This window comes from Cupressus sempervirens, chromosome 2 (assembly GCF_028749045.1).
Source record: "Cupressus sempervirens isolate cs-2001-9-10 chromosome 2, ASM2874904v1, whole genome shotgun sequence".
Lineage (NCBI taxonomy): Eukaryota > Viridiplantae > Streptophyta > Pinopsida > Cupressales > Cupressaceae > Cupressus > Cupressus sempervirens.
This window is the reverse complement of record NC_143119.1, coordinates 624,231,728-624,245,024: the sequence shown is the minus strand read 5'-3', so window position 1 is coordinate 624,245,024 and position 13,297 is coordinate 624,231,728.

Genomic DNA, 13,297 nt, shown 5'->3' with positions numbered 1-13,297 from the left:
ACATACCTCTAGGTTGCATTCCAATAACAATCTCAAAAGGTGTTTTCCCTGTGCTTCTATTCACAGAATTGTTATAGGCAAACTCAGCTTGTGCCAATACCATCTCCCAATTACTTGGCTTATTCCCAACTAAACATCTTAGTAAATTACGTAAGCTTCTATTCACAACCTCTGTTTGTCTATCTATTTTTGGATGGAATGTAGAACTAAACTTCAATTGAGTACCAATCTTCTTCTACAAAGTCTTCCAAAAATAACCAACAAACTTATTGTCTCTGTCAGAAATAATGCTTCTTGGTAATCCATGCAATCTCAATCTCTTTAAAGAAAAGTTCAGCAACATGCTTAGCATCCGATGTCTTCTTACATGGTATGAAATGAGTCATCTTTGAAAATCTGTCCACTACAACAAATATAGAATCATACCCTTTCGCTATCTTAGGTAATCCAAGAACAAAATCCATACTGATGTCACTTCAAGGTTTCTCAGGAACAATAATAGTTGTATACAAACCAATATTTTGACTCAATCGTTTTGCAATTTGACAAACTCCACAACTCTTTTCAAATTTCTAAACATCCTTATACATTTGTGGCCAATAATACTTCTTTTTCAGCAAACTCCATGTCTTATCAATTCCAAAATGTCCAGCCAATACACCACTATGCTTCTCCTTAATTAGATTCAACCTCATAGAACTTTTGGGAATAAACAATTGAATGCCTTTGAACAACATACCTTCTTGAATGAAATACTCATCATACTTGCTTATGTGATCTGTCAGATTTGGTGCTCTGCACTTTCTCCACGCCTTAGAAAAATTAGGATCAACATCATACAACTCTTTTATTTCACCAAAATCAAGAACTTCAACCTTCATTTCAATCAACAAAGAACGTCTTCTACTCAATGCATCAACAACTCTATTAGTAACTCCACTCTTATGCTTAATAACAAGTGTGAAACTCTGCAAGTACTCAACCCACTTCATATGTCTCTGATTCAATTTATGTTCACTTCCCAATTATTGTAAAGCTTTATAATCAGTATACAATACAAACTCCTTAGGAATTAAATAATGTCTCCACTTTTTCAAGGCTTGAATAATAGCATAAAACTCTTGATCATACACAAAATATTTTCTTTTAGCATCATTCAACTTTTCACTAAAGAAAACAACACGTTTACCTTCTTGACTTAATACAACTCCTATTGCATTACCACTTGCATCACATTCAACTTGAAATACTTTGTTGAAATTAGACAAAGCCAATACAGGTAATTCAACAACCTTTTGTTTCAAAGTCTCAAAACTCTTATTAGCTCCATCTGTCCACTTGAATTCTTTTTTATCTCCCCTCATTGTTTCAGCCATAACATTACAAACAAAACTGAAATTCTTTATAAGCTTCTTGTAAAAATTAGCCAAACTATGAAATGATCTTACCCCACCCACATTCTTAGGTGTAGGCCATTCCAAAATAGTTTTAACCTTCTCTGGATCCATCTTCAATTCATCAGCTGAAATCACAAATCCCAAATACACAATCTCCTCTTGCATAAAAGAACACTTTTTTAGATTAATCAACAACTTTTCCTCTTTCTACCTCTGCAATACTTGTCTAATATGCTCAAGATGTTCTTCCATAGTCTTACTGAATATCAAAATATCATCCAAATAAATAATCAATTACACAAAAATCTTTTCAGAACTTCATTCATCAACCTCATGAAAGTACTAGGTGTATTAGTTAAACCAAAAAGCATAACCAACCATTCATACAAACCATCTTTTGTCTTGAAAGCAACCTTCCATTCATCACCTTCTTTGATTCTAATATGATGATAGCCACTCTTCAAATCAATCTTGGTAAAATATTTTGCCCCACTCAAACAATCCATTATGTCATCCATCCTCGGCATATGAAATCTATATTTCATTGTTATCTTGTTAATAGCTCTGGAATCAGTACATTCTCCATTCTCCATTCTTTTTAGGTGCTAATATAGTAGGTACAACGCATGGGCTCAAATTTTCTCTGATCAAACCTTTCTGCAACAACTCATGCACTTGTCTATTAAGTTCTTCATTCTCTATAGGTGTCAATCTATATTGTGCTTTGTTCAACAAACTAGCTCTAGGAATCAGATCCATACAATGACTTATACTTCTCATCGGCGGAAACCATCAGGAATATCCTCAGCAACAATATCCTTATACTCATTCAACAATTCTGTAATTTCTACTGGTACTCGGCTATCACTATCTGCTATCACTTGGTCATTACTAGCTTCTGCTGCTCGGTCATTGCTACCAACACTCAGTCCTTTAGGAACTATGGAAAAATACACTTGATTCTTCTTCACTTCCTTTTCAAATTGTTTCTCATTAACCATGCAAACTTTTATGGTAGTGCAACTAACCTCATCTGAACTTTCAATCAAAGGCAACAATATTTGCTTCTTCCCATTCACCCAAAGAGTATATTGATTCAATCTTCCATCATGCATAACATATCTATCATATTGCCAAGGTCTACCCAATAGAATGTGACAACAATCCATAGGCATAATATCACACAAAACTTCATCAAAGTAATGTACAATCTTGAACTTCACAAGGCATTGCTCACTTATCGATATCTTATGCTCATCTTTGATCTATGAAACATGATAGGGTTTATGATGCTTTAGCCTCTGCAATTGTAACTTTGTAACCAACTCTTCTGATGCCAAATTTGTAGAACTTCCACTGTTAATGATCACTTTGCAACATTTTCTAGCCATCTTTTATCTTGTCTTGAAAAGATTTCTCCTTAAAATAGGTTCCTCATCACTTCCCTTATTGCATAAGGTTCTTCTCACAATCAAATTTTCTCCAACCTCAGGTCCACTTGGTGAACCTTCATCATCTCCTTGAATCACAACATTTCTGTTACCTTGCCTACTTTCAGAAGATCTACATTGAAAAGATCTCTGTCCCTCTTTACCACATCTGAAACAATTACCATGAAATCCACCTCTAGAATAAGAATTACCTCTTCCTCGGTAAGAATTAATACCTCCTCGGTAAGAATTATCACTTTTCCATTCGATCTTGCCTTTGTCATCATTCTTCCATTCAGATTTGCCTTTATCCTGCACAAAAATTTCAGATCTGCCACCTTCACCATAAGATCTACCTCTACCTCTTTGGAATCTACCATCTCTGGAATCTACCACCTCTACCTCTTTGTCTTTGTTCATGCTTCTTTGCTATGATCTCCTTAGCTTGCAAGGCATATTGATATGCTTCTTCAACACTTTCCAATTTTACAAAACTTATTTTGTCTTGAATTCCAGATCTCAATCCATTTATGTACCTTGCAATTTTCTCAACGTCATCATCCACATGTCCAAATATGTTGTCCAATCTATAGAATTCCTCGGTATACTCTTTCACAGTCATATTCTTTTGTTTCAAATTTTGCATCTTTCTCAACAAGCTAACTTGGTAATTCGCAGGAAGGAATTTGTTCTTTACCTTGTTCACCATCTTTGGCCAAATTATGATCTTCTCCTTTCCTCTCCTTTGTCTATCAGTTTGCAAATGTTCCCACTATAGTGATGCGTGACCTTTCAACCTAGTGACTGCAATCTTCACCTTTCTATTATCAAGAGTGTTTTCATACTCAAAGAACTTCTCCATATTTGAGATCCAACCCAACACAACATTGGTATCCAATTTTTCATCATAAGGAACAACTTCTACAATAGGCTTTGAATTTGCCCTAGACAACACTTGCAACAATCTTTCATCAACTTGATCTTCTTTAGGTTCTGGATTATGGTTTGGTGCTGCTGTTTCATCATCACGTACATCATCAAAATGTACTCCTCTCCTTTGGGTTGTCTCCACAGCATCTAAACTAGTTGCAATTTGTCTTAACTAATCCAATATGACATTATCAATATTTCCTCTACCATGAACCATCTTTACAAATTAGGTTCCTGCAAGATCGTAACCCTCTGCAAGTTATAGGTCAAATCTACAAATCTGCCACCCTATAACCAAATCCAAATCAGGGTTCTACATGATCCAATCTCCACAAGGATGAACCTCAAGCTCTGATACCACCTGATGCAGGGAAGGGGGTGAAATAACTAGGGCCCAAAGGCTCACCCAGCTATCCAAACCACCCTGCAAGAGTTAACACAACAGAAGCAAACACAAAAAACAACCAAAGGAGGAAGAAGAGTGAAATACTTTTATTGATTCATCAAAATATCTTCATACATGCCTAGTTGTAAGGCCTTTTGGGTTAGGGCCAAATATAAATATATTCACATTCAAAGATCCAACAACAAATTTGCACTTTCCAGTTTTGCTCTGCAATCCTCTTCAAAATTGCCTTAACTCTAAGTCTAAACACTCTATATATACTTGCCAAAATGGCTTATAGATCATTCTAGAACATTACATAAGAAGAAGGCCGACCCAAAAATAGTCTGGACACATCCTAAGAAAAGATCTTAACATAAATGTCGCGATCAAAATAAATTCCGCAAGTTGGCTCGTAGGAATCACGTCCAAATGCTGACACTGGACATAAGTAGGAAAAATCAACATATACTAGGTACCTCCACGCATGAAGAGTCACTCAACATACACTGGGTAACTCGACACATGAAGGAACATTCAATCAACACTATATTGCTACAATAACTCGACACCAACTAAGTGCTACAGTAACTCAGCACCAACTAAGTGCTATAGTAACTTGGCACCAACTAGAGCTATAGTAACTCGACATCCATTAGAGCTACAGTAACTCAACATCAACATGTAGAATGAACAAAAATGAGTAGGATAACAAGGCAACCCAGGATGCTCCTGCATCAGCGAGACTAGCTCTAGATCCAAAGAAGTGTAGATTAATGATTCCGCAGAGAAAATTACTAGGACATATAGTCTATAAGGAAGGACTGAGAACAAACCCATACAAAGTTAGAGCAATAATGAAAATGCAGCCATCTACAAATGTAACATAAGTAAAGTCCTTTCTAGGACACATAGGGTATTATTGAAGGTTCATCAAGAACTTTGCAAAGGTATCATACCTGCTGGACAAACTAATATGCAAAGGGGAACCATTCAAATGGGAGAAAGAACATGATGAGTCATTTGAAGCCCTAAAGGTACAATTGGCCACAACACCTATACTGGCATACCCAGACTGGGGTAAGGAACTCCATGTTCACATAGATACATCTAACTACACAATAGGAGCAACATTGGCGTAGACAGGTAACCATGGGTTAGATCATCTAGTGTATTTTGCTAGCCGACTACTATCAAAAGCATAAAATAATTATAGCACAACAGAATGGAAGGCCTTACGAATGGTATACGCAGTACACAAGTTCTGAAATTACTTATTGGTGACACTATTCGTGTTCTATGTAGACCATCAGGCTCTACATTATCTTGTAAATAAACTTATCATTCAAGGAAGAATCAATAGGTGGCTGCTTTTGTTGTAAGAATTCACATTTAAAATCATAGTATGGCCCGAGAAGAGTCATGCCAGTGTAGACCATCTATCGCGAATTAAAATAGGAGAGTTGACTAAAGGGGTGAATGATGATTTTCTAGATGCGCAGTTATTTCAGATTGCAGTATTGTTAGAATGGTACAAGAGTATCAGGGAATACCTCTCCACTAGACAACCACCAAGAGAGATGTCACAAAATGAAAGACAAAAACTGATACTAAGAAATTGTATATTTCAATTGATTAATGTATTACTATACAAAATGGAGCATGATCACATTCTACAACGGTGTGTATTAGAAGAGGAAATACCAAAAGTATTGAAAGAAGCACATGAGGGTCCAACGGGAGGACATATGGGACCTGATACAATGACACGAAAGATACTACTAGCAGGACTATGGTGGCCAACGATGTATAACGATGCACGAGAATGGGTCGTCGGTTGTGACACTTGTCAAAGGGCAGAAAAGCCATTGAAGAGAGATTTTATGCCACTTAACCCCTCACACGCACAAGAACTATTTGAGTGATGGGGATTGGATTTTGTGGGACCCCTCAGAGTAAGCTGAGTACATTGATGTTGATACATAGTCATAGCCATAGAGTACATGGCAAAGTGGGTAGAGGTACAGGCCCTACCAGACAACTCGGTAGTTAGTGAGACAAAATTCATATATGAACAAATAATCACCCGATATGGGATTCCACTTCAAATAACAAGTGACCATGGAGGTCATTTTGTCAATCATGTCATCAAACTATTAACAACATAATTCAAAATATATCACTCCTTATCAAGTTTGTACTACCCAAGAGCGAACAGATAGGCGAAGGCTACGAATAAGATTTTAGTAGCAGTAATTTACAAGTCATGTGCGGTAGAAGGTGAAGACTGGGAAGAAAAATTACCGTCCGCACTGTGGGCATACTGAACGACATACAAAGTGACAATGGGACACACATCGTTCCAATTGATGTTTGGGCAAGAGGTAGTGGTACCGACATAATTTATGATACCAACTTTGAGAATTGCCATTGAGAATAAGTTAGGCGACATGGAAAGCCTGTGGAAAAGATTGCATAATCTGAATAAACTCAAGGAAAAGTGATTATTGGCACAATGGGCCACATAGGTGACATAGAATAGGCGCAAAGTGTGGCATGATAAACACTTAAAATTAAATAAGTTTCAACCGGGTCAGTTAGTGTTGAAGTATAACGGGCAGAACAAAATTAAACTTAGAAAGTTCAAAGTTAAATGGGTCGGACCCTACAAGATATGAGAAGTGGGCGAGAATGGGGCAATAAAGCTATGGACACTAGACGAGAAAGAAGTACCTAAAGCAATGAATGGGTTGAAGTTAAAAATATATCATGAGAGAAATACTCCTCTACTAACGGACAACTAAGGAAAAAAAAACAAAAAAATAAATAAAGAGTATATAGATAAAATAAATAAATGATAAAATGGAAAATAAAATAATATGGAAGCAATTACTGAAGAATACATTAATAATAGAACAATCAAGTAAGGGTCCGTATGGCTTGGAAAAGAAGAAAATCATGACAGTATGGCCTCAAAAGGCATGCGTATAAGGAAGAAGCACTAATGAAGACCGTACGACCTCAAGGTCTCGAAAGGCAGAACACTGTACAAATTGGGAGCTGATGTAAACTACACAGTGTATGACCATGTGGAGGAAAATGAAAGGAAGTACGAGCTATCAAGAGCACAAAGTGAAATAATTAATGTACAACGCATACAAAGATCAGTCCTGTACTGCCTGGTGATTGAAGGAGTAAGTGACGTCAAGAGAGGTCTTCAGGAGGCATCGTACGACTAGAAGAGACATCGTACAACTCGAAAGGATATCGTATGGCGGCTTGGGAAATACCATTGCAGAACACCGTACAACCCTTCAAGGTGTATATAATAGCCATTGAGATACCGTACATAGTGAGTATTTCAACAAGTGTGCAATGACAGAGGAAAAGATAATCGATCGTATAGCTCGTGGGAAGGAGCAAATAGGAAAACTCACTACCATACGATCGTAAGTAATAGAAGGTGCCGACATGTTCGTACAGATTGGGTGATTAAAGAGAAATCAACGCAGGAGTGAACCATTCAGCCTCATTCTTGCACAATTTAGAGAGAACAAAGTTGTTAGAAACATAGAAAATATCATACAACCGTATGATCTTACTGAGAGGAAGGAAGAACAATACGACAGGAGAAATAAAGACAACAGCCGTACAACTATCACAAAAGGATAAAGGGTGAACAAACTAGGAGTAGTCGTACGGTAGATAGTATTAGTAAGGAAGAAGGTAGACATGAAGCTTGAAGGAAAAGCCATACAGATCTGTATGGATGAAAAAATAGGAGAGGAATAGGCTTGTACAGAGAAAACAATTGACCTAATGATTTGTAATCTATCTAGCATAACAACAAATAAGTGATAAGTATGCAGTCAGTCAGAAAAAGGGCTTGGAGAAAGAAATTGGACCAAGATTCAGCCATGAGTCAAAATATGCTGACATTGCCTTTAGCAGGGCGGGTAAGCGGAAAAGACAAGGGAAAACAAAGTGCCAAAGTGCAGAACCAGCTAGATGTACAACTAACACCACAAAACATAGCATTCGAAGGGTTGAATGGGCTGGAGTGTAGAAAGTGGTGGAATGAAAACCTCGATGACCACCTTGTCAAAGCAAGCATACGAAAGGCACATGTAGAGTGGGCAATCCGGATGCCAGCTTTTTGTATTTGAGATTTTGAAGGTGTCTTGCATACCATGATTGAGGCATATGATAGGCATTCTCGTAAAAGTTTGGTCCCATACTTGGGATATGACTTAGTGATATCATTTTGACCAACTGAATTCACTAGGGTATTCGACATACCAGGGGTGGCATAGGGAGGAAAGAAAATTGACAAGAAGCCAAAAAAGATGGACAAAGAGAGAAAATTGCAGCTAGTGGAATTAGTGTACAAGGAATAGGTAAAACATAAGAAAGATGCCCTTACCGACACCTCGAGGGGAAGAGGGATGTGAAAATTAGACATCAAAGAAGGCCATTGGGCGTGCCTCATGAACGTAATAAAGAGTCGACTTACAGGGTCAAGTAGGGCGTCAGACATCTCCTTTCTGCAGGTTAGTATGATAAACAGACTCATGAATAGGAGAGTTTATGACTAGGCTTCTCTATTGGCCACATGCCTGGATGATTTCATGACATTGCAACATAAAACATTTTACATGCCGCACTATGCCATTGGATTCTTTTTGGAGGCGATTGCAAGGATGATACCAAATGAAAAGCTTGAAATTCAACCGAGCTCGACAATACCCAACGAGCCTCCAATAATGCAGTGGAGACATTTAGACACACCTGGAGGGCAGAAAGGCGTTGGTTAGAAGAGGATGTGGCAAGAGATAGATGAATCTAGAAACATGGATAGTGGCCAACTAGAAACATCTTCTGAGGAGGACGAATCAGAGGAAATGGAGGAGGTGGAGCAAGATGATGAGGAAGTCAAGGTGATCACAACAACCCCACTCCACTTTTTGTGTCAGTTGATGACTGCACCAGTGACAGCTACACCATCTCTTATAGCACCACATGTACACACTATGGTAGATGTTCACATTCTAGGGTTCGGGCAGTTCAAACAACTAGTGGTGATGACCCTAGTCACCCTAAACCCTAGACCACGGCCAATAGTAGGAGTATCTTCACAGCTAGTGGCCACCCATCCCTTAGGAAGCCGAGGGATAGCATCACCGACAGATACACACATAGAGACACAACCATAGCCGATGGTTTAGCCAGAGAGGGAGGGGAGGGAAGAACTGACCCCCTTACCAGAGGAGCACAAATTACCCCAATCAGTAGCATTGAGTATGCCTTAGCCACATCTAGTAGAAGAGTTGATAGCCATAGAGGGAGGAGATAGTCAAGGAAGGGCATAGGAGCAGGTCCAATTAGAGGTGATCAGAACGAATGTAGTAGTCATGATAGCGGACACACTGCTAGATGATGTAGTAGATCACGATGCTGATTTGAGCATGCCAGAAGTAGAGCACAAGGCATTAGTAGCCATACAAATTAGCTCATTGAGTCATGCAAGTGAGTATTTGAGACGACGACTACTTCCCCCTATTGCCAGAGGCCCTACCATCTAGTCTCACATGAGAGAGGACCTACAGTTAGAGGCGATATGGTCGAACATCGAGGTTGTCGAGATCCCTTCATTGCTAGAGGTAGGAGATTAGAGTACAATGACATCGGAGAAAGCATAAAGGAGGATACAAACGGAGGGTCCTGTACTAGTAGCAGAGGAAAATGATAAGGATATTCATGCCTCACTGACATCATAGAGAAAAGCAAGCTTTTGGCAAAGTTGGTGCTCATAGAAAGACGATGGGAAGAGGCTAGGCAAGAAGCTCAAGAGGCCGTAGAAAAGGCTCGGGAGGAGATGGCCAACTAACTTACCACCCAGAAAATATCATGGGAAACAGAGTAGACAACATTATTAGCACAACTCAAGGAAGCTATACAAGGGAAGTAGGAGGCAGAACAACAACTTGCAACAACAGTACAAGAGAAGTAATTAGCAAAGACAATACATGACTAGAAAGAAGCTGAATGCCAAGAGGTCATGATGATGTTGAAGGAGGTAGTGGAAGAGAACTCCCAAATCAAAGCTGGTTTAGAGGTCCATAACGAGCAAGTGTATTAGTTGTGACAAAGCTGGTCTACTCACTCAGGGATGCATCCTTCAGTTTTGTATCTATGCATTAATGTGATTAGTTGTTATTTTTGAGTTTTTTTGTATTGCCATCCAGAGATGACTTTTATTTTGGGGGGGATGATGTTGTCGATAAATTCTATATTGTAGCCGATGGGTAGAATAGTATTCGAATGGGTGCATGACGATTGAGTCACCCCTTCAGGAAGGTATATGTACACCGTCCAGAATGGACTTGGAAGCATCATCATTGTAATCAATCATATCGAATATTGTAGTATCTTCTATATGCATGCGAATAATAAAAGGAATATATCTGTGTTACATGTTCTTGTCTATTGTCTAAATGCATTAATAAACCGTTTACCTTGTATGGAAAACATATTCCATTACAAACCATATTTCCTTACCACATTTCCTTACTAGTGGTAGTACAAGAACCATATGTATTACACGATGTAATTTAAGTAAGCATTATTTGATTGAATAAAAAAGTCGAAAACAACTGAAGGTTTAAAGAAAATAAAGGAAAATAATGTATGTATTGCAACCCTTCTTGCTTCTACGAACATTTCTATATCCGGTTCGGTAGCCCATGCTATAAGTTGGTTAGTTTCGAATTGTAGAGAATGGGAAAGAAACTTTAGGGTGCAAACTCAATAGCAATTTGGTTGTGTTAGCTGAGTTTTAAGCACACACAACAAATCTAATATGATGGCCTTCTTGATTTTGTTATTGTTTATTTGTGGTCACTACTTTGTGCTATATGTTGTCTTATCAAATGTCATTTTCCAACAATCCTGGTGTTGAAGTCTTAGGGCAAGTTTCTTGTCTGAAGAGCACATGAATATACTTGAGGGGTGGGGATGGGATGGTGAATTGTATGTTGGAGATGGGGTGGTGATTCAGTATACTGGAGAGAAGTAGGAAATTCTTCTAAGGCAGGTGTATTCTCATATCTATATAGGGATATGATGTGGCATGGATACAATTATTATTCAAGAATTTTATGACTCTAAAATATTATGTGATTTGATTTTTTTTAAAAATGACACGTGTCTTTTTTAAGTTAAGACAAATTTCAATCATACAACTTTTTTAGTTGATACAGTCTCTTCTTAGGCAACAACTATTGGTGAGAGCTATTATCTAGCACTTGTACCTGCAAGTCGAAGGCTACACTAATTGTCAAACCATAAATATTTAGCCCAAGAGACCGCAATAAGACATACACAATCTCTAGTAACAATGGTTGCTTCAAATAAAGTAGAAGTCCACTCTCGTTTGGTTAGATCTCCTATTAGGATATCCCCTGTAGATGACTCTCTGCCCATAAAGAAAAAGGTGAGGCTCCATCTCCCTATGAGCCCGAGCTAAGTTCTAATATCAAGGATGAACTTGAGGATCTCGTTGAAGCTATAGAAGCAGGTGCTGCCCATTTGTTGGGTCATACTTACCTCAAGGCCAAAGAATTTAATGAAACATACAAATTAAATTAAATGTGTTGGGAATATGGCAACCAATTAGAACAATCACTCAACTTTGTCTCGAGGGTCCATAGAACAAAGAATTATCAACACATTAGATACAAACTTGTCAAATTCGCATTAGTCACACAACCAAACCAATTTGAAGATTGTCACTTATACATGATGTTATGACGTGGTCTAGAGTTACTTGGATACATACAAATCAAATAAATAATTTTAAAGAACCTCTAAAATGTATTAGGCTGAGTGAGATTCCATTCCAACAAATTAAATGAAATAAAAAATTTGAAAGGACCCCAAAATTGAAATAACAAAGAAAAAAACTACTCTAGATTTTCCCTTGAAACACTTTTTGTACTTGTATCCTTAAAATCTTCCTTAAAAAGAGTTCTAAAATGCTGTACTAACCAATGAATTTCTTTCAATGGATTATAGCTACCTTCTCTCCCAAAGTGGACTAAGTTTCATCACCTGAGAAAAATAGGGGGTTCTCACATACAACCTGAACTCTTACAATAGCTTGCATGCATCATAATGTAGCATTTGTTTGCTTCCTTATGTTATATCCTTACCAAGGCCTAAAACCTCATAAGCCCTTTTAGAATACGCAAAGCCCACCTCACCCGAATTCACAAAAGCACAAACTAATTTCAGCAACAGGTCTTAGAAATGACAATATTTTTAACCTGGAAAAGCAAGTTAAATCTTTATTAGTACTAACCAGGTATCACCTGAAGGAAGTTTGTAATATGATAGCTACCAATGTTTGCATTGGATTTGTTTCCTAAGAAATGGAAAGTCTGGTGATCAGCTCAACTTCAATAACAACTTGAGCAGCTGCAGATGCCAAAGCCACATCAATGACATGCTCCTCACCACCCACATCCTTATTCTCAACTTCATTCTTCATTGCTATTTTTTCATGATGATTTTCACACTTGGATGATTTCCCAAACACCCATTTGTGCTTCTTTTCTGGGCTTTTTTTACAATAAACTTTAATTGATTAACTATTGTCTCCTCATTTTATGGTTGTACATAGTGACAATGATCAAAACACTTCCAGTATAGACCAAGCATTTCTTGGCAATCATCAAAACACTTCCAGGATAGACCAAGCATTTCTTGGCAATCATCAAAACACTCTACTATAGACCAAGCATTTCTTGGCAATCATCAAAACACCAGTTTCTTCATGTGAACATGTCACATAAATAATCATATCCTATTTTTGAGTTAACCACGTCTGATCTCATTTGGAAACACCACAAGGTCTCTTATGTTTTTTTTGCATTATCGTATTTTATACCATTTTTTCCCTCATGTACACAATTTATTTATTCCCAAATAAAAAAATTCAATACAATAGTCAATCTATTAGGAAAAATCATTCTGACTACAATCTTTAAATGAAGAATTGTGCTTAAATTGTTAGCCTTTTTTTAAATCTACTCTTCCAATATGAGCACTCATGCTCATTTAATTAAGCTTGAGAAATTTATAACCACTATGGTGTT